The sequence below is a fragment of the Magallana gigas genome, chromosome 2 (assembly GCF_963853765.1).
Source record: "Magallana gigas chromosome 2, xbMagGiga1.1, whole genome shotgun sequence".
NCBI classification, from domain to species: Eukaryota; Metazoa; Mollusca; class Bivalvia; order Ostreida; family Ostreidae; genus Magallana; species Magallana gigas.
This window is the reverse complement of record NC_088854.1, coordinates 4,171,760-4,174,973: the sequence shown is the minus strand read 5'-3', so window position 1 is coordinate 4,174,973 and position 3,214 is coordinate 4,171,760. Positions and strand designations below refer to the sequence as shown.

The 3,214-nt window shown below is 32.2% G+C and overlaps 1 long non-coding RNA gene across 1 annotated transcript; it reads left to right on the top strand.

The window, feature by feature from the left end:
• The first annotated feature begins 1,616 nt into the window (after window positions 1–1,616).
• Window positions 1,617–2,821, top strand: LOC136272648 (uncharacterized). The gene is made up of 2 exons (XR_010710637.1): window positions 1,617–1,842; window positions 2,341–2,821. It is a non-coding gene; the product is annotated as an uncharacterized lncRNA (long non-coding RNA).
• The last annotated feature ends 393 nt before the right edge of the window (window positions 2,822–3,214 follow it).

Genomic DNA, 3,214 nt, shown 5'->3' with positions numbered 1-3,214 from the left:
TCAAACGCATGAAATGGTAAACACAAAAACAAGGCCCTCCATCATACGTGTAGCAGTAGACGTAAAAATAAAATAGACACTCGCATCGCCATCATGATAGAAGGGTCTGACTTCAAAGCAAGTTGGTCTATATTCCTTTACATCGGTCGGCAACACCACTTTAAAATATACAATAAAATTCAAAAACATTGCTAAGTTTTATTTTTTAAACAATTTACTTAGTGCTTATTTCATTCAAAACGTTCAAGAATATGAACAAGACTAGGTGGTCGCGTCCATTTAATAGCATTTTTCTACATCCAGGCCATCGGTTAATTATGTTACAAGTATAGAATGAAGGAAATTCAATTATCTTCCATACTGCACATTAGTGACAATATATAAACTAGTAAATTTATTCATTGATAATCTAACAACAGTGGAACAAACAGAGCAGGCGCATGCTGTTTTACAAAAATTATAACCCATGTACTGATCCATAGCCCCATCTCCTGGACCTATATCAATTTAACTTGATTAAGTGTCAGTGTCTCGGAGATTACAAAATCAGATTTTTAAATCAGACAATATTTTACGATGTTCAAATATTTTGACTATAAAACATTTACTAATTACTGATTTTTTGCAGCCGAATCACATTTTAAAGCATTCATTTAACCTATTATCTAAATAGATTTTTTTTTGTTTTAGAACAATATTTATAAAGTGTATGTACCTGTTGTAGCAACATTCCAAGTAAGTAGAAATTGTGTACGAAAAACTTGTTTGATATTTATTAAATGAAATATTAAAATCCAGAAAGATACATAAGAATTACATATTATGTGCTTATAATTTAATTCAAAGGATTTTACTTTTTAAACGTGTTAATATGGTACAGCCATATGAAACTATTCAAAATCATTGTATAGTTTACAGAAAGGTATAATTTATCAATCTTTGATAAACATTGATAGTGTTTAATTTGATTTTAAACAATATCTGATGGCTAAAATAGATTTAATTTACATGTGACAAGCGGGTTTCACTTTTTATTAATAGGTTATTATACAATGTCAAAAAACAATGTCAACTGAATCTGTTATTTTATTTACAAATTAGTTTAAAATAAGAAATAAACATACGTTAAATGACCTCCACAATTAGCAGAATCTTCACAAATACATACAAATGTTATCATTATATATCATAAATGGTTTCTTGAATTAAATGGCCTGTTTTAAATTATTTCCATGTTCGTACAGACATATATCTATTAAAAACCGTCAGAACATTACAAAATACATGGAGGTTAAGAGAGCATTAGCCTTTAATCGCTTCATACAAGCCTGCCTGTCTACTCAAAACTGTGTCAGCATTGCCTAAATACCATCACATCTGTTGTTGCTTCAAATAGATTCTTCTTAAAACTACAATCATGATTCCAATAAAGAAAATAAATAAAAGCTTTATTAATTGATTATCCATGCACGTAATACAGCAGATATCTCTCCCTGGTAGGGCCAAGCGTTATACTAGGTTTGACCCCGTTAGTATTTAAATAAGAATAACCATATAAGATTATACGATAAGAGATAGTAAAATTATCCCAAAATAAGAACAACTATGATAATATTTGTGACAATCACTGTTCATATCGAACACACCCGATTTTATTTTTCCCATAATTCTTTGCAACGTGCTTGGCCGACGCTAACAATAGGCGCTAAGATATACCCGGCCGAGCTGTCCAGCGATAAAGACGTGCTTAGTGTGTGAAGGGGGTATCGTGTTAGAAGCCTGTGTGGCATGTTTTAGTTTCACAAGTTCAGCATTTGACGCGGACACGGATAGCTGACCGTGGTAAGTATTTATTTAGTTTGGTGTAGTTTATTTGTAAATTTTTGCCTTTTTATTAGTATTACGCAGTCGTCCTATAAAGTCACCTTGACCATTGTTCACTGTAGAGTTACCTGTGTGTTCACTGATGTGTGACTTTAGCGAGAGTGTTTAAATGGAATTCGTCTTTTTCTATAGTACAGTTTTTGCTATTGCTGTATAAAGAAACGGTGATTTAAAGGGCTATTTTCTATGCGTTATTTTATTTTACAATTTATTGTCACTTTTTCCACTTAACTACTTGGGCGGAAGTGCGTCACCGGAAGTCTCAGACGCCATATTGTTTACTGTAAACAAATAACTTAGTTACCATATACTTACAATATTTTGAGATGTTGCCTTTAATATAATACTATTTATACATTATCATAGTTTGATACTATCAGTGAGATACTTATATGATGTATTATACAATATTGTTTTTATTATGGTGTTATGGTGTCACTTGTACACTTATTGTAGTGTCATATTGTTGATGTTGAGAAGATGACGATGTGATGGTCATGTCGATGATGATGGTGTAGATGATGTCGTTCATGGTGAAGTCGATGACGATGCGATGTTCATGTTGATGACGACGATGATGTTATGGTGATGATGACGACGACGATGATGATGGTCATGTCGATGAAGATGATGTAGATGATGTCGTTCATGGTGACGTCGGTGATGATTATGGTGTTGTAGTTGATGATGATGGCGATGGAGATGATGATGATTGTGGTGACGAAACTACTCTAGTTGTGGTTGTCCGTAGTTGGTCCAGGACTACAGCCCCGGAGATTCGGACACTCTTCTAATTTATTTTTGGTCATTTGTATAAACATCATATTTTTTCTTGTTGAGTGAAAGTTGTGTGAGTGTTTGTGTGGTTTAGTGTTTATATTTCTATCTTTTCTTTCTTTCTCTTATTTTTTTTGTTATTAAATTTTGTTAAATTTAAGATGTCTTGTTGTTGTTTGGAGTAGCCTCCGCTCATCCCGTTACAATATTAACGATGATTATATAGAACAGGAAATTCTCTTGCGCTATAAAAACCAAATATTTTAACATCAGATGCTTGTGATCAGAACTTCATTATCTTTAAAATCTCCTTACACGACAACAAAGTGGTTTTCTTGTAACTGTAACTTGCGTTTTGCTCTAATTTATTTTATCTAATCAGCTTCAGAAACTCCTTTGCTTTACACACTGATAGAATTACATTCCTTTACAATCTTTTATATTAGTGTCAGTTTCAAAATCTACTTCAAGATGAATCACAAATTCTTTAAATATCTTTTTAAAGATAAAATGCACCAAGTAAAAACACACCTTATTTTTTCTCTCTTAAATT